Source organism: Eretmochelys imbricata, chromosome 2, assembly GCF_965152235.1.
Source record: "Eretmochelys imbricata isolate rEreImb1 chromosome 2, rEreImb1.hap1, whole genome shotgun sequence".
Classification (NCBI taxonomy): Eukaryota; Metazoa; Chordata; order Testudines; family Cheloniidae; genus Eretmochelys; species Eretmochelys imbricata.
Window position 1 is genome coordinate 174,458,349 of NC_135573.1, and position 18,508 is coordinate 174,476,856.

Genomic DNA, 18,508 nt, shown 5'->3' on the forward strand with positions numbered 1-18,508 from the left:
TAAGAATAAGTGTGCTTGCTTAGAAAAAGCTGTGCGGTAACTTAATTGTGGGCAATTGTGCTGTTTGTAGCCTCGGAGGACAAAAGCAAAGCAGGCCTGCTAAGGCAGTCTGACTTTCTGGGGGATTCATAGTATAGGCAGGGAACTGTGCAGCCTGGAAATATTCTGGTCAGGAGGGAGAGAGAGAGCTGGGGAGCTGGAAGGCAAAGAGTAGGTGCCCTTGCTGGACCACAGAGGAGGAATATGGGAGCAGTTGCCCTGAACAGTGACAGCTTCATTATAGCATTCAGAAATATATTCTGTGGTGCTACAACAGCATTACATTTAGGAGAAAATAAGATGCATATAGAAAATTAATAATCTCAATTCTAAAAAACACGAGCCATCTTACATCAACAGCTGTTAATTTAATTCCATAAATTGTTTTTTTCAATGAACAACCTCACCAAAGAGATAGGAGGAAGAGGACTAACTAGTCAAATTCTGCTAAACTGTTCAAGTCCTTTGAAAACCTGCGTCACAAAGTTCTCCTTCTCCTCGTCTCTTTGTATTTGAGTAGTGGATGTTTTAGCATCCAAGTATATTTTTCCCCCTCATCAAAATATTACAAAACCCTTTACGATTGTCACCAGAGATCACACATGTGGCAGGTTAAAGGATGGTTATGTGCATGCTTATTTCATTAAAGTTTTTTTTAAGCATTTCTAACTTTCACCTCCCTAAAATATTTTTAAGGAGAAAAATAATTATATATGTGACCATCTTTCATAGATGGATAAACAAGAGAAGCATAGAACAACATAGAAATGTGCTTACAATTAGACTTCAGTTTTGCTCACATTCCAAGAATTTTCACAGAAAATTCATACATTATGTCGCCAATGCAATGAGCTGTCTTCCACACAAAATACTGAAGCACAGTACTTACTAAAAGAGTAACTTTAATCAGAAAAAAACATTTGTGGATGAGAGGACAGGGGAAATGTCCATACTCTAAATTTACCTCATCTCCAGTTCTGTGTGTTTGATAAATTCCTAACCAAGGAATGTATATGGGGTGTGCTCAGTAAATATTGACCTAAATGTTGATAAAAAAACAAACAAACAGATGAGATGTGGTTTGGCAAGCCAAGATATTTTGACGTATAGTAGGAAGCATGAAGAAAGGTACTGAATCAGTTGTGGTAGAAGCAGATGAATTGGGAGTCAAAGCTAGTACTGTTGTGTCACTGTGCCTCAGTGTGTTACAGCTGAGAATACCAGTTTCAGGACAAACCCCTAAGAAATAGGGCAAACCCACCCTGGTGGTTATTCTAACATTAGATATACCAAGCCAGTAACAAACATAAACTTCTGTCTCACCACACTGGTTAACAAGAAGTTAAAAATGCAGTCTCCTTAGGCATTCCAGCTCTTATTTCACCACCTAGACACTAGACTTCATGATGAGTGGTTACTGAATACCTGAAATTTGTTTTAATTTCATAAAACAAAGCATGGTTCTGATCTCAAGAGACCAGACACATAGACAGGTCAATATATAACTTCAGATCTTCCCCAATAATCACGCTGTTGCAAATCCTTTAATAGCTAAGATCTAAGGGTTTATTTTTAAGAAAAAGAAATAGAGAATTAAAATGGTCAGTAGATTATATACATAAAATCATTGTAAAGTTCTTGTATCAAGTTTGAAGGAGTAATGGAATGAACTGCTTTAGTTTGCAAAAGTCTCTCTGGAAATTACCCAGATACCTTGAGGGTCATCAATTCTTGTTTGAAGTCCAGTCCAGAGAAATGAAGCAGGAAATGAAGACAAAATGGAGGTGTTTCCAGGATCTTTTATACCCTCTCCCATGTGGATGGAATTTTACTGTCAACAAAGCTCTGTCTCAGTTCATGGAAAATTACCGGCACAAGATGCAGTCCAGGGTCACATGAGCAAGTCACATGCCCTTACATGGCTTTGATGACTCTCAGGAGCAGCCATTGCCCACTTAGAGGCTAAGATGTCCACAGAGAGACTTGCTGGGCAGGACAGGTTTCCTCTGTGGCCCATTGTGAGTTAAGTTTTCTTTAATGAACCGTCAGTTTGAATAGTCCATTCACAATGTGCTGGCCATACTGGATGTAAATTATCTTGCTGGTATTATTCCAGGAACAATCACATTTGAAATACAGCTACACAGTCAATATTCATAACTTTATGCATGTATCATCTCTGTATCACAGGATCAACGTACTTAGCAGAACATAACTTTTCCATTGACACATTATGTGATATACTTTGTACAAATTTTGTTTCAATTGTATGACAGTGGTAGCAACAATTATATACATGGTCATTTTTCAGTCATACAGCATCACATGTTGGCAGAATAAAAGGGGCCAGGGGAGAAAGGCAAGTATGTAGATCAACTATATAGTCAGGGCTGCAGTTATGCAATGGCCTTGAAGGCAAGGAAAAAAAATTTCCACTAGAGGCATTGCAGAAGTCTAGTTAGTAAAATAGCAAAGACAAGAGTGACACGAGGGGGAAGAACGCATGCCAAAATAGGGAAAGAACAGGTTAAAGAATATTTAGATGAGTTAAATGTCTTTAAGTTGGGAGAGCCTGATGAAATTCATCGTAGGGAATTTAAGGAGTTAGCTTATGCAATCTTGTAACTGTTAGCAGTTATCTTTGAGAAGTCTTGGAGGATGGGTGAGGTCTCAGAAGACTGGAGAAGCACAAGCATAGTACTCCTATGAAGATTGAAGAGGGACCTGATAGCCGTTTTCAAATATGTTAAGGGCTCTTACAAAGAGGACTGTGATCAAGTGTTCTCTATGTCTCCTGAAAGTAGAACAAGAAGTAATGAGCCTAATCTGCAACAAGGGAGATTTAGGTTAAGTATTAGGACAAATTTATAAGTGTAGTTAAGCTTTGGAATAGGCTTTCAAGGGAGGTTGTGGAATCCCCTTCATTGGAGATCTTTAAGAACAGGTGGGAAAAGCATCTTGCAGAGATGATCTAGATTTACTTGGTTCTGCCTCAGATTTTGAAGTCCCTTCCAACCCTACCTTTCTATGATTCTGCTATCAGATCCATGAACGTGATGTGGTCAGATCATCCATAATTTTAGCCATTTTATGACTGGAGTGTAGGGGGCACAGTGTAGGTCCCAAGGAGGAGGGGATGGCAGTAGTCCTAGTGAGGGTATTTAGCTGTGGCTACCTAACCTGACCTGAATAGCCAGGTCTTAAGAGTTTCAAAACTAATCATAGATGTTCTGATGGAACCACTCAGGGAGGAGTAGGTACAGACACACAGGATTCCTTGTTATGAGTTATGTGGGCAAAGGTTAAGTGTGTGTGTGTGTGTGTGTGTGTGTATATATATATGTATAAAAATCTTGTCTGAATGATGACTTCATCCACAGTCAGCAAAGAAAAACTTTCCTTTTCCAAGGATTAGAACAAATCATGCAAAGCATGTCTGTCTGCCTTCCTCTGTAGCGTGGGGCACGGATGCTGGAGGATTCTCTGCACCTTGAAGTCTTTAAACCATGATTTGAGGACTTCAATAGCTCAGACATAGGTTAGGGGTTTGTTACAGGAGTGGGTGGGTGAGATTCTGTGGCCTGCGTTGTGCAGGAGGTCAGACTAGATGATCATAATGGTCCCTTTCTGTCCTCTAATTGAGGGCTTTTCTACACAGGGACACTCAGAAAAATTAACTAAACTATCTGAATAATTATCTAAAAGGTGTGAACTTAAAGTGAAATAGTTAAACTGCATTAAAACTCTGTGATAGATACTGTCATATAGAATTAAAGTTGTCTTAATTCAGGTTACTTTAATATACACCGAGACAAATTAAGTCTACTTTAATTCGGAATGAAAGTCTCTACACAGGGTTTTATGCAGTTATCCACTTTACATTCACACCTTTAGTTAACTTGAATTAATTTTCTTGAGTGGCAATCAGAAAGGTGTGAAACTCTTTCCTACCTTAGAAACCATCAAAGAAAATGAAGGAATTACTCCCAATCTGATCCTGGTAACCAAATTACTCCACTGATCAAAAAAAGTGAGGGGCAAATACAGCAGTAGCAATAGAAAATAGTTCTGGAAAGTAGTTTTTTCTCTACGTTGCTGAAACGTTGACTACAAACCAGAATCACAAAAATAGACTATATAATGTAATACATAATTAACATATGTAGTTTGTGATGTATATTACACACACATACACATAGATCCATAATTCACATCTATCACAAAGCTAAAACTAGCCTTATGAAAAAGTAAGAGCCTACAGACAAATATGGCTGTAGGTTTTCCCCCCACCCCAACATTCTTCAACTTTTTCCCCTTAGCTATATTCTTACATACATAGTGAGTACATAATTCCCCCCCCCCCCGAAAAAAGAGTGTTATCTAAGAACATTTCATCGTGTTTATACATCCATAATGTGTTCTCAAGAAAGGAACATGATTTTTGAAGAGGGAGTTATTAAACATAATGTTATAACTGTTGTGCATAAAGGAATAAGATGAATGGATAAAAAGGATGACTTATGTGTAGTTATAAGTCATGGGGGAGGCTTGTTTTGTGCCACTGTTTTATTACTATTTTGGGGAAAAGCAACATAATGATATCTACTGGAAATTATTTGCATACTACCCCATTGTGAATTATAGTTCTTGCCAAGATGATCAATGCTTCCCCTGGTTAAAAGGGCTGCTCCATTTTATCATATTTAATTTCTGGGCCATTTGTCATGATATGCCTGTAATAGGGAGCTCAGAGCGCTGGTCTCCCTAGTGGGATGGCTTGATTTCTGGCTCCTTGCTTCTTACCTTGGTTTCTTCAGTTTGGCCTATAGGGGACAAGCCTCAGATAGTTTGTAGTGGCTTGACTCGAGTATCGCCCCCTTGTGGATCTTTTGGAGTGTCCGGCCAGAGCTTTGGGTCCCCCTGGGTGGGAGGATGGAGTAAGATTGGAGGGGCCTATATTCAAATGAGCTAACTTTAAAAAAATAAGGAAATTGGTTAGGAAAATGGATTGGACTGAAGAACTTATGAATCTAAAGGTGGAGGAGGCCGGGAATTACTTCAAGTCAAAGTTGCAGAAACTATCAGAAGCCTGCATCCGAAGAAAGGGGAAAAAATTCATAGGCAGGGGTTGTAGACCAAGCTGGATGAGCAAGCATCTCAGAGAGGTGATTAAGAAAAATCAGAAAGCCTACAAGGAGTGGAAGATGGGAAGGATTAGCAAGGAAAGCTACCTTATTGAGGTCAGAACATGTAGGGATAAAGTGAGAAAGGCGAAAAGCCATGTAGAGTTGGACCTTGCAAAGGGAATGAAAACCAATAGTAAAAGGTTCAAATGCCATATAAATAAGAAGAAAACAAAGAAAGAAGATGTGGGACCACTAAACACTGAGGATGGATTGGAGGTTAAGAATAATCTAGGCATGGCACACTATCTAAACAAATACTTATTTATTATTTAAGCTCAGTACCAATGTGGACACAAGAACAAACGGATATAAACTGGCCATCAGGAAGTTTAGACTTGAAATCAGACGAAGGTTTCTAACCATCAGAGGAGTGAAGTTCTGGAACAGCCTTCCAAGAGAAGCAGTGGGGGCAAAAGACCTATCTGGCTTCAAGATTAAACTCGATAAATTTATGGAGGAGGTGGTATGATGGGATAACATGATTTTGGCAATTAATTGATCTTTAACTATTCATGGTAAATAGGCCCAATGGCCTGTGATGGGGTGTTAGATGGGGTGGCATCTGAGTTACTGCAGAGAATTCTTTTCTGGGTATCTGGCTGGTGACTCTTGCCCACATGCTCAGGGTTCAGCTGATCACCATATTTGGGGTTGGAAAGGAATTTTCCTCCAGGGCAGATTGGAAGAGGCCCTGGGGGTTTTTCGCCTTCCTCTGTAGGATGGGGCACGGGTCACTTGCTGGAGGATTCTCTGCACCTTGAAGTCTTTAAACCATGATTTGAGGACTTCAATAGCTCAGACATAGGTTAGGGGTTTGTTACAGGAGTGGGTGGGTGAGATTCTGTGGCCTGCGTTGTGCAGGAGGTCAGACTAGATGATCGTAATGGTCCCTTCTGTCCTTAAAGTCTATGATTCTAATTCAGTCACACAGTTCACTCACGGCTTGGTGCTCTTTGGTCTCATCAGCAGTCTCCTCAGTCCAGGATGCAGTGCTTCTTCCCCAGTGGCTGTTCTGACTGTCAGGCTCTTAGTGATACTCCCCTCATGAGGGGAGGCAGCTAGCTCCTGCTCCTTCATCAGTCAGCCCTGAACTGAGCCAGTTTCCCACCTTTTCTGCCCCCTCCAGGCCTGGCCTTGGCTGCAGGTATAGATGGGCAGGGCTAGGTGAGCCCATAAGCTTTTTGAACTCTGTCTTTGCTGTTGTGAGGTTTCTCAGCCTCATCACAATACTGTAAACTACAGCCCTAGCCCTAGAGATAAGTGCAACGAAGGTGTATTTCTTGGTAAATCCTATTTAAAAAGATAAACCAGCCTAAATTACTTTTAAAACCATATAATAGTTATAACGTTATTTTATATATTCAGTGCTCATGAAGGTCCCCATCCTTCAAACAACACACATAACTTATTTTAAGATTGTGAGTAGCTCCACTGACTTCCTTGGGGCTGCTTTCACAGATTATAGTTTGAGGCCAGAAGGAATCATTAGGTCATCTAGTCTGACTTCGGGTATGTCATAGCTGTTAAATTTTACCCTGTTACTCCTGAACTGAACCCAAGAACTTGTGTTTGCCTAAAGCATACCTTCCAGAAAGGCATTTGAAGACTCCAAGAGATGGAGAATCCACCACTTCCCTGGGTAATTTGTTCCAATGGTTAATCACCCTCATTGTTAAAAAATGTGTGGCTGATTTCTAATCTGAATTTGCTTAGGTTCAGCTTCCAGCCATACAAGGTAAAAGTAGAACTGACATTTAATATTTGCGGGATCTAATTTGAATTATTAAAGATATTTTAAGCATCACCAAAGCAATGCATGCGTTACTAACTTAACAGAGATGGAAGTTCTCTAGCTTTATTCAAAAAGTTATGTCATTGTGGAAGTGGAAGTCACATTCTTCAAAGAACTCGAGTTCATGGTGTTGCTCTCAAAATACAGTACCTGCAGAAAACTTATGATTGTTGTGGCAAAAGTTCATTTAAATTATGATTTCTTGAACCCTGGGGTCAAGCAGGGAAATTTGGTTCCTGACCCTTTTAATTTAACTTCTTATAATGGGATTTCTGGGGCCATGCATGTTTGTGTATATATATTTATTTAAAAACTAAATGTCTGTTTAATGAGCAAAATTCTGGCCTAAATTACATTGGTAAAATTGATTTTGTGTGTGTAGCAGAGGACAGAATTTAGTCCAATGTCTGTTTAAATTGCATGCATGTTTGTGGTATGTGTGTCTATTTGTATATACATACATAAAATATGCAATTGTGTGCTGTGAAAGTTTTATTGACATGTATTTTAAAGATTATCTTTTCACTCACAAGTTCATTGGCTTGCCCTGCCCCATACTTGAAGAGGTACTATTAGTGCTTATCATACTAGAGAAAGATGCTAATTGATTGACAGCAAGCAATCAAAACATATATTCAGAGTATTCATATTATTGGTTCCATATTCATTAAAGTTTGAGAGCTTAAAAGACTTGTCAAAATGTTATGTCAAGCTAAGAAATGGTGCCTTGACATGTCTTAGTTTAGCAACTCTTATTGGCATTACTGACATTATATGTCAAGAGTAAGAAGGAAAAAAGTCCAGTGCTTGACAAGACATTTTTACCCATGTTAAATACCTACGCTTTTCATTTTTTTCATTCCTTCTATATTTTTCAAAATTGTATACCTTTTTCATTTTATCCTCATGTACCAAAATCTGAAGGATTTTTACCTGTACTCCTGGGCCTGAATAACAAAGGTCAGTTCCAAACTCACATATATACTTTCCTCAAGTTCTTGAATTCAAATTTGAGGTTCCAATTCAAGCCTATCTGTACCATTCTTTTATTTGTGGATAAGTACATTTATTTTGGCTAATCTTAACTCATATGATCATTGTGATGCAAATAGCTAAGCTCAAACCTGGGTTGCTTTTTATTCCATGTAATAGACTTGATATAAATGAGAGAGAAAAATATCCAGGGGATAAACATAGTGAACAGTAGAGCAGAGTGACCACAGTGAAATATCATTGTAGAGAAACTGGGGGGAGGCGGTGAAGAGAAAGCTAATGAAAAATATAAGCAGTATATATTTTAGGATGAGTTGGCAATAATACCTGTAGTTCTGAGGTTGTCTAATGCTTTATATATGCATTATACTGTGAATAGGCACCCACTTGCACCAAAATGTTGTGGATTTGGGAATGTTGTCCAGTCCCTAATAATTACCACATGCTTGCCTTTAGAACATAAGAACTCCCATACTGGGTCAGACCAAAGGCCCAATACCCTGTCTTCTTACAGTAGCCAATGCCAAGTGCTTCAGCAGGAATGAACAGAACAGGTAATTGTCAAGTGATCCATCCCTTGTTTCCCATTCCCAGCTTCTGGCAAACAGAGGCCAGGGACACCATCCCTGCCCATCCTGGTTAATAGCCATTGATGGACTTATCATTCATGAACTTATGTAGTTCTTTTTTTAACCCTTTATAATCTTGGCCTTCATAACATCCTCTAGCAAAGAGTTCCACAGGTTGACTGTGCATTGTGTGAAGAAATATTTCCTTTTGTTTGTCTTAAACCTGCTGCCTATTAATTTCATTTGGTGACCACCAGTTCTTGTGTTATGAGAAGGAGTAAATAACACTTCCCTATTTACTTTCTCCACACCAGTCATGATTTTATAAACTTCTATCACATCCCCCCTTATTTGTCTATTTTCTAAGCTGAAAAGTCCCAGTCTTATTAATGTCTCCTCATATGGATCAGTTCCATACCCCTAATTTTTGTTGCCCTTTTCTGTACCTCTTTCAATTCCAATATATCTTTTTTGAGATGGGGCAACCAGCTCTGCATGCAGTATTCAAGATATGGGCATACCATAGATTTATATAGAGGCAATATGATAAGTTTTGTCTTATTATCTATCCGTTTCCTAATGATTCCCAAAGTTCTGTTAGTTTTTTGGCTGCTGCTGCACATTGAGTGGATGTTTTCAGAGAATTGTCCACAATGACTCCAAGGTCTCTTTCTTGAGTGGTAACAGCGAATTTAGACCCCAACATTTTATATGTATAATTGGGATTATGTTCTCCAATGTGCATTACTTTGAATTTCATCTGTCATTTTATTGCCCAGTCACCAGTTTTGTGAGGTCCCCTTGTAACTCTTCGCAGTTTGCTTTGGACTTCACTATCATGAGTAGTTTTGTATCATCTGCAAATTTTGCCACCTCACAGTTTACTTCTTTTTCCAGATCATTTATGAATATGTTGAACAGTACTGGTCGCAGTACAGACCCCTGGGGGACACCACTATCTACCTCCCTCCATTCTGAAAACTGACCATTTATTCCTACCCTTTGTTTCCTGTGTTTTAACCAGTTACTGATCCATGAGAGGATCTTCCCTCTTATCCCATGACAGCGTACTTTGCTTAACAGCCTTTGGTGAGGGATCTTGTCAAAGGCTTTCTGAAAATCTAAGTACATTATATCCATTGAAGAACCCTCGTCCACATTCTTGTTGACCCCCTCAAAGAATTCTAGTAGATTAGTGAGGCATGATTTCCCTTTCCAAAAGCCATGTTGACTCTTCCCCAACAAATCGTGTCCATCTGTGTGTCTGATAATTCTGTTCTTTCCTATAGTTTCAACTAGTTTCTCAAGTATTGAAGTTAGGCTTATCGGCCAGTAATTGCTGGGATCACTTCTGGAGCCTTTTTTAAAAATTGGCATTGCATTAGCTATCATCCAGTCATCTCGTACAGAAGCTGATTTAAATAATAGGTTACATACCACAGTTTAGCTAGAGATCTTTTTTATGTTTTTAATTAAGTTGACTTGGGGGTGGAATTTGGAAGGGGGAAGAAAGTTTGCAGACATATATATACACACACACGCATCTGTACGCACAGAGTGGTTGGTTGTGTGTGTGTGTGAGTGTATAGATTGATACACATATACGTATACACACACACAATCACTCTGTGCAAACAAGTGCGTGTGTGTATTATAGTTAGGGCTCCGTGTCTGTTGTGGAAGTCACAGATTCCGTGCAGTCCCGCAGCCAATCACACTCCCCCCTCCCAGGATTTAATCATGAGTATTTTTAGTATAGATCATGGACAGGTCAGGGGTCATGATTTTTTTATTTTTTCCCATGACCTGTCCATGACTTTTACTAAAAATACTCATGATTAAATCGTAGCCTTAATTATAGTGTGTGCATGTATCTATCAAAAACAATGACCACACCAAACTAAAACCCAGTAATGTAGTTTGCTAATATATTTTAAGTAACATCAAGAAAAAAGTGAGAAGTCTTCACAATACAGAAATTATACTTGAACATTTAAATTGTGTTATAAAAAACTGAGTAGTAGTTTCAAAAGTGTGCAGCATTGGCCTAACTCTGCTCCACCTGAAGTTAATGAGGATTTTGCCATTGACTTCAGTGGGAGCAGAGTTCGACCACTGAGTGCTTTTGAAAATTCCACACTGTCTTTCAGTAATACTGCTATGGAATTTCTCCTACACGTCATTTGCTACTGCAGTTCTTGTTCTGAATTTCTCCTGTCAGTAGTCTCTGTGGTTGGTGAGGGTTCATGAGTAGAAAAGTCTCCTGATCTGTTTAAGAAAGAGAGCCTTCTAATTACAGAGGCAAAGAATTACTGGTACCTCTTGTCTTCCAGAGGTTGCTTGTTCTCTGAGACAACTTGTTCAATTCAGGCAAAGAAATCACTGATTTATGGTACTCATGCAATGGCAACGCCACAGGAAGCAAATCAGGACAAGTATCTTGGTACTAATATGCAAGAAGATGCTGAGCTCAAACAGCTCTGTAAAATCAAAGGGTAACAGTGCTTAAAGAATGGCACACTTAAACTAAGAGAGTAAGATGTTCATGATTCCGGTTAGCCACACCATGCTGAGCCTGGAACCATTAAGTGATTTTTAAGATGTTAATGTTGGATGGGAAGGTTCACTGAATTAAACTAAATAAGTTTTGTGCTCCCAAAATGATCACCCTTATTGGGATAATCGAGACTGTTTTATACTTCGATATTTGTCATTACAAAATTATCATCATCTTGCATAATTTACCGATGCAAGCTCTGATCGCTGGAAACAATATAGTTTAAGGTTTTAAGGTTGTTCCGAGTCATGGATTTATGACAGTGTTCAATGTTCTGTGGTAACTGACCAAAACCCAGAGTGAAAGATTATTGGACACTTAACTAAAAGAAAAGGGAAAAATGGGGAGGAAAAATTCTCTCTGCAATTCTTTTTTCAGTTCAAGTATTTCTGTTGTATTAAATTCCTTCCATAAATTAAACAGATGCAATTGTTTCTAATTTGCTGCTTTTCTTAAAGAGGAATCCTAGGGCACCAATGAATCTCTATACTAATGGTGTTAAACTTTAAAATAAAATCTAATTTTACTAAACTAACCTGAACCCACTAACACCAGTGACTTAAGAATGGGCAAGTACCTCATTTTTCTGACAGAAGCTAGGAACATTAACTTCTGTATATCTCTGCTTGAAGCAAATTTTTATGGTCTAGAAATAAGCACTTGAAAGAAGGTTTTTATAAGGGAAAAAAAACACTCACATGATTAACTTGTGGTATAGTACTGGTAAAATGAAAATACTTTTTTGTCAAGGCTCTGAAACAAAACTGTTTTCTGTGTGTTCAAGATGAGCTGTATGTTGTGTCATCAGATGTTGGGCTGTGTGTGTGTTCTCCCTGTGTGCTGTCCCAGCTCTGCGCAGATAGCTGGCACAGCAGATCTCGAGCGAACCACCCAATAACTACAAAATCCCTTAAGGTGCAATGGCTCTTGGTCAGGTTTATTGTCAGCAAAGCACAGTCCTAGCTCCCCAGATCAATGTCTACATTTATTTATGTATGCCTGTGATAATGGATGCAGCTCAGTCAGTGGCGGGACTTTCCACTGCCCCCTCGGCTGGACAAAGACTCTCCCTCTGAGATACATCTTTATACACCAATACAAACAAGTTACATATCATCCTTGACGTATCAGGGTGCCACTCTCTGATGTACTAGGGCGGCACCACCCATTGCCTTGTACTTATCGGATCAATCAAAACATCTCTATTCATCATGTTGTGATCCTGACCTTATCCTTAAGGTGGGTCAGCATGTTTCTGTTATCTTTGGGGAATGTGTTTATCGGGGTGTTCTGGTACCAGCCTTCTGGAATGTGCTTGCCAAATTCTGTGAGCAGGGCCTGCTTCTTGCTCACAATTTAACTTTGCTTTATATCAGCAAAGTTTTGACTACTTTAGCTCAGGCCTCATACCAGGCCTTTGATACATAGGCTTAAGTTTCAGGCCATTTTCCTACTACATGTCAAGAAGAAAATGTGTGCCTAAAGCAGTATAGGTCAGGTTATACATTTCAGTGCACTTGAAGCTCCCAGTGAAACCAATGGGACCCCACATACGTGATTTCATTTTTTGGTCTTTTTAAAAATTCAATTGCTTGTAGTGTTTGGGAGTTCAAAGGTAACTATTTAACTAAGCACTTTCCCATGTTTTTGTGGGAAAAAGAAGGGTAAGGACTGAGAAACACGTCTTGAAAGCACAAATTGATTCTGGCACTAATAAAATGATATCATTAGACATCAAAAAGAAATTGTAGGAAAATAGGAGAAAAACAGGCAAACTGTTCAGGGAAATGATTTTGTATATGCTGATACCATATCCATCAGGTTGTAACACTAACTGCTGTACTGAAATAAGGTTTGACATGAGAGGTTCTGGGTCTTTTATGCTGCTGACTATTTTTCTAAAATGTCAAGTTAACAATCAAGAGTTCTTACCTTGCTTAGAAACTAATGATTGTCAGAGCAAAGACTACAAAAAGAGTTTGGTCTCAGAGAAATGCTTCATACATTAATTTGCCTATCCTTGTTAATTTATATTTCAATCTTAATTCCTAATGGTGGTATACATTCCATAATAATTAATGTAATGGCCTTGGTTCAGTAACTTTGACTGACAAGACATTCCTTTTTGACCTTCATTCTCATATTTAAATATTAGGCAGAATTGAAACTTGTACTATGAAAAGAATTAATAAAGTGTCTTTTGAAAGATGTCCCTTTGTATTCAAATGAAAATATTTTGTTTGGTAACCCCTCAAATGACTATTAATTAAATGTAAATAGGATGCCAGAATTACCACATCATAGCAGTCACACAGCTGTCAGTTGCAAGCATAATTAGAACTATACTTTGCAGAATTCAGTTTTTATTTTTTATAATTAAAAAATCTCAATGTTTGTTTAATTTTTTTTAATCTACCTTAAATTTTCACAGTGGTGGGAATTTTTTTTGGAGGGGAGGGTCAGATGAGCGAGCAAGACAATAATTATTAAATGACAGTAAATGGCTTTAACTTTTTGAATCTCACCATATAACCATTAAAAAACAAATTGTCAACTTCACATGTCAAAAATATGAGGAGAAAAAAAAGTATCCTTAAACTCAAATACATTCTCAAGCCTATCTATAATTTTTTTGGCTGTGGTTGTGTGTGCGTGTACTTTTTATATATGGTGAAATTGACATCTACTGACATTTGCCTATATAAAGCTAATTTTTCCAAGTCTAATTAGAACTGATGCCGGTGTCCCAAACTAAGATGTTTAATTCTTATACCTCTCATCCTTCCATCTATGGGATGAAGAACTGAAGTGCAACATCCAAAGGGTCTGATCTTAAGAGGTTAAGAATTAATAGGAGTTACAGAAGTGCTGTACTTCTCAGAGATGGGGCCTTTATATCATAAAATTATTTACACTAGGGCAGAAGTAGTGTAGACCCTCAATCTGGAAGGAAGTATAAGGTACATCAGTTAATTTGCATCCTTCGCATTCAGAAGCAGTTTTCTTTAGTTTTAATATGAAAGTCAGTGGAATCATTCAAATTCTGTTCTTTTTCTCTCCCTAAGGCATGTACGGTGGAGTTGTTTAGATAACTACAGGGAGAGGATCTTTTGGTGCCTTTGTAAAAAATGAGTAGCTAATATAAAGGCAGGGAGGTGAGGAGTAGACCAGATAATCGTGAATGGCTCACACCTACAGCACTTGTACATAGCTGTTTTTATAATTGTACACGGATCTCTATATGAGGATCTTCTATTTTGGAAAAAACTGTAGTTGTTAAACCAAGGACTGTTCTCTGGGTTAGCCATTGACTTACCAGCTATGTAACTACAAATTAATTATTTTAACAAAGTAATAGAATGAATTCTGTAAGATTGTTTTTATTAGTTAAAAAAGAAATTAGAACAGTTGCAGCTGCATCAGAGGTCATACTGGCCTAGTGATGATACAGTATTGTCAAGTAAAAGCCTGCCTCTTCAAAATTGCTGCATCTCTCTTGTAGAATTTAGAGTAATGGAGAGCAACATTATTTTGCACGTTGTCTTTCAAACAAATTGCATTCAACACACTTTGCAGTAGAGAAGGAAAAAATAAGAGGTATTTTATAGGCAAGGGAGAAGAGGTATGTTTTCAGTGGATTTTTTTGTTTTTAAATGAAATGGAGAGTAGATGAGCTGTGAGATATGCAGGAAGGCCATTCTGTACAGACATCAAAACTGCAAAGGGATGGTATCTTACATCAACAGTGTTGAGATTACATGTAGGGAAAGAAAGCAGTCCAGTGTTAGGTGAGGGCAGTGAACAGGAAGGATAGCAGAGTAATTCCATGGAGTATTTTAAAACAAGGAAGGCAATTTTGATCTGGGACCAGTTCCACTGACTTGTTTTTCAATAAAAAAGAAAAAAAGTTTATTACAACATTAAAGGTAGTTATTTAACAAGACTCATTGTACACAGCCTTTGGATAATGCCTTAAATTAATGGGGAATCATTGGAGCTATAGCTGGGGGTGATGTGGTTGAGCTCTTTGTGTCTGAGAGGAAGGAAAGTGGCAGCATTTTCCATAAACTGAGTCTGGAGAGGATGATAAAACCTTTACAACCCTACTGTGGGCTGGGAGGGATGGGAAGGAGACAGAGAGAGAGTGTGTGAGTGAGTGTGTGTGTGTGTATAATTTATGTAGCAGGGGCATTCACTTACCCACCCGCTAATCTTAGCCCACTTCAACATGCTGAGGCCTCTGCAGTGGATGTTGTAGCAGCTGAAATCTGCAGGTTCTTGGGGGGAGGTAGTTAAAGCCACAAAATCTAATCTTCATCCCATTGAAGACTGTGATGAAAGTCCCATTGATTACACTGGAACAAGGATTTGGCCTGCAGCCTATTGGATTTTAGTTGTGTTGCATAATTATGTGCAATGCTGTTTCACTCAAACTGTGACTGCCTGGGTGCCAGTAATTGCAGAAGTCATTAGAATGGTTTACAGGGAAGATTGTTGAAGTTAAACATTAACAGGTAACTGGGTAATGGCCATACACTTCATACAGTGGTAATGACTGGAAGATGTGAACTTTCACTCCCAAATCAAAGCCAAAGATTGACTTATTCCCCCCCCCCCCCACACACACACACACTTTTATTGGATCTGATCCAACAGAAGTTGCTCCAATAAAAGATATTGCCTCACCCACCTTGTGTCTCTTAACCAAGAAATTTATTTTGTTAAAATCAAAAGTCCCTATGGTGAGGTCTGCCTTTGACCTATTCTTTATGTGAAAGACAGAAGACTTATGCTGTGAAAGGAAAGAAAAGAAGGTACATTTCTGCTCTTTTAGATGCAAAAGGCACATAAGACAAAAATGGCTGCATTCCTGAAGGGGTGTGTGATAAACACCACGTGTGATTCTCTTGTGCTTTAGGATCTATCTGGTTAAGCACAGGGGGTAAATATCCATGCTTCTAGCAAATATAACCTGTGTTTAAGCTCCATGTGTGGTACGGGTCATTATGTATAAATCAGCCAGTTCAGCATCTATCGTGTTTTCATTTTTACATACTGCACAGTCATTTAATTTACTTGTGCTGCATTATAGTCAGTCTTTTTTAAATGAAGACTATTATTCGTGTTACAGTGGTCAGTTTTTAAAGAAATATGTTAGATGTATGGATATATATAGGTACTCGTGGATTAGTGTAATGCAGTCAACAGTTTATGGATCAAAATTCCTTCATGCATAATCTCATGTCCTTTGTAGGGTTCCTAAGTGGCCAGTTTTGCATTTTTTACAGTATTTACCATTAAAAAGCCAACATTTTCCAGCAGTTACTTCTCCATTTATCTCACAGCTCCTATTCTGAATATAGAGGAAAACTGCAATATCTGATTTCATTGTGTGGTAACTTGCCAAAAGCCAATTTCTTACACTATACAGAAGGTATATATGAAAAGGCCACCCTGGGTTTAGAGGTATTACCTAATAAATTGCACCTGCTCCTGATGGTGGAATATGGAAATATGATCTTGTTAAAACCTCTCCTCGGTGTAAAAGAAATGCATATCTCTAAGGCCTTGAAGCAGATGAGAGGCTGCTAGTTGGCCAAACATTTTGTGAGCAAGTTGCAGTCACCTCCTCAAGGGCCTAATCCAAAATCCATTGAAGTCAGCGCAAAGACTCCCATTGCTTTCAATTGGCTTTGGCTCAGGCCCTAAAGAGAGCTGTATAAAGGGCTGGTTTTCCACCCAGCTCTATCTAAGCCTCCCTGTTTGTGCAGTTTTGGGAACAATTTAGGCTATTTATATGTTTAAATTATTGATCTAGTGCAATAATGTATTTAAATGTCTAAATTAAGTGAACTGTGTCCGCAATTATTTCTGCCTACAAATGGCAGATACTAAAAGAGAGGGCAGGCTTTAGAAATCTGGCCCAAAGTGTTTGGGGGTTTAAAAACAAAACAAAAACAAAAGAACTACAGAACTGCAGGTTGGATCAAAAGGCAGACTCAGCCCATAGGATGTTAAGAGAGTACAAGTCTAAAGAAAGAAAATGGCATTTTAAACTTAGAATCTTAAGCTGCCGACATTTAACATGCTGAAAGGAAACATAGCACTTTAACTGTGACATTCAAGAAATCAGTCAATTTCCTTTGATGTATGCGTTCAGTAACTCTAGGTCAGGATAATAGCTTATGATTTGTTATGTTGTGTTAGGTCTTTCTCTTCCCTTGTTTTCTAGCTAGAAGTTGAAAAACCTTTTTTGAGTGTTTGAAATTTTTGGACAGAATTGCCAGCTGCTTTGATGAAAATTGCCTAAGGAATATATAGCACTAATAATACAAAGGCTAAGCATTATGTGATTGATAAGAAAACTGCAAAGACAGCAAGAGGAAAAAAGATGTCTGTTCTGAAGCAACTATTAACTTTGATGTTAAAAAAACAAAAGAACCATGCACACACAATGAAGCCCTTTTCAAAACAGAACTACCGGTAGACTTATAGCAAATATTCCCAAGTGTACTTTGAGAGAGAATTTTCTGTAATGAATGATATCTTTCTAGACTGAAGACAAATTAACATCTCAGGAGATTGTAGGACTGGCTTTATCAGTGATACTCAGACTTTAGTGATTCAAGAGCCAAATTAGTGATCAGCATTATCCAGAAGAGCCACAATAGTGAGAATTCATTGTTTCATTTACGATAGCACTATATATTTGTATTTAAACACTATGATGGGGGAAATAGTTAGTTTATATATCATTCTCACAGCAAAATGACTGACCAAGTGCTGTTGTTTTTATCAACTATAATTGGTTAATAACATAGTAAAAGCATTGTGATTGGTTAATAACTTAGATGGACACATTAATGAGCCACTTGCCGCTTGCAAGCCTCTGTCTGACTATCACTGGGCTATATAATATAATTCCTGTTTGGGTGGCAGCAGCTGCAAACTTTAGAAATTGCAGGTAGGAGAAAATGTCTCCATAAAATATTTATCCACCCAATACATATCTAAAAGAGACAAAACTATTAATGTAAAGATGTGGAATTCACAGTTTGGTAAACTCTGAAATTTTCTCACTTAAAAAAATCCCAAACTTTTCTCTCAAGATAACTCCTTGTTTTTCATAAAATATCTTTATAGCTTTTCCAACAATATTTCACCTTTGCTAGCCTGTCCCCTGGCTTCTATGCTGTGACATGTTTTCCAGGTTTATGAACGTCTGGTATAGAGAGAGACTTACCAAAACCCCAAGTCTTACTGCCAACAAAGTTTGGGGAAATTTTGGATCCAGAAAGGGATCTGAACTTTCTGGTTGCTTCATATCTATAACTGGCCAAACTTTAACCATGGCTTTAAAACACCCTCAAAC

At 38.2% G+C, this 18,508-nt stretch overlaps 1 protein-coding gene across 2 annotated transcripts in view; it reads left to right on the top strand.

Annotated features, from left to right (window-relative positions):
• Nucleotides 1–18,508, top strand: part of TPK1 (thiamin pyrophosphokinase 1) — a 483,761-nt gene that overhangs the window by 339,600 nt on the left and 125,653 nt on the right. The gene's annotated exons all lie outside the window — the stretch shown is intronic.